The sequence below is a fragment of the Lepidochelys olivacea genome (genome assembly GCF_965140295.1).
Source record: "Lepidochelys olivacea isolate rLepOli2 genome assembly, chromosome: 11".
In the NCBI taxonomy this organism is placed as follows: domain Eukaryota; kingdom Metazoa; phylum Chordata; order Testudines; family Cheloniidae; genus Lepidochelys; species Lepidochelys olivacea.
The window spans coordinates 4,866,325-4,867,438 of record NC_140421.1 but is presented as its reverse complement, the minus strand read 5'-3'; positions in this window follow the sequence as shown (position 1 = coordinate 4,867,438).

The window sequence follows — 1,114 nt, the reverse complement described above, 5'->3', positions numbered from 1 at the left end:
TCATGGTTTGTGTGTATAAAAAGATCTTCTGTACTTTCCACAGTATGCATCCGATGAAGTGAGCTGTAGCTCACGAAAGCTTATGCTCAGATGAATTGGTTAGTCTCTAAGGTGCCACAAGTACTCCTTTTCTCATTGATAGAGTAGATCCCGGTTTGCATTTTATGATTGTTTTATATGTAACCATTTTTGTTTTCATTATCCTTCCCTACTAGCTCTTAAATTTTCAACAGTGAAATTTATTATTGTTTTCATTAAAAACATATCTCTGTGCTGTACTGTTCTATACGAGTTGATCCTCAGTTGAATCAAACGAGCTAGTGTACATGCTGTCCGCTTGGGGATAGTGAACCTGGTAATTTCTGTGAGTGTCCACTGACAGGGGCTGTATACTACAGGAAATGCTTTGGGCTCAGGTGCACCTATTGTTGTCCTGCAAGGCAAAGTAAGGGCTGGCAGAGCCCAGAGGAAATTATTTGGGTAGCTAACAGACTGGTGGGGTCAGGGAACTGGCACCTAGTTAAGCACCCGCCTAGAGGCAGAGGAATGACAAGGTGACTCTCAATCCTGGCCCCCTGAGAAAGTGTCACAGGAAGGACATACACCCAGGGCCATCCCTAGCTATTTTGGTACCCTACGCAGCCCCAGGCCTCCACTGCAGGGAGCGGGGTGGGGGGATGGAGGGGCTGGCCCCAGGCCTCTGCGGGCAGGACTGGCCACTTCCTGCGGTCAGTGGAGTGACCCGGCCCCAGCCTGCTTTGCTCCCCTGGCTCCCAGGCTTGGTGGGAGGGGAGAACCGCCCCACCCCACAGCACTCGCCGGCAGCGCTGCTGGAAGCCAGGGGAGCAGAGCAGGCTGGGGCCAGATCACTCCACTTACCATGCGGTGAGTGCAGGGTTGGGCCTGGCTGCAATCTTCAGGGGAGTGAGAGCAGGGCTGGAGGAGCAGGGGCAGGAGCAGAACGCAGCTGCACAGGGCACCAGGAAATTTGGTGCCCCAAATTTCCTGGTGCCCAGCGCAACTGCATGCTTTGTGTATGGGTAAGGATGGTCCTGCATACTCAGAAACATGTGATGCATAAATCAATAGCATAAATCAATAGGAAAACCAGTGC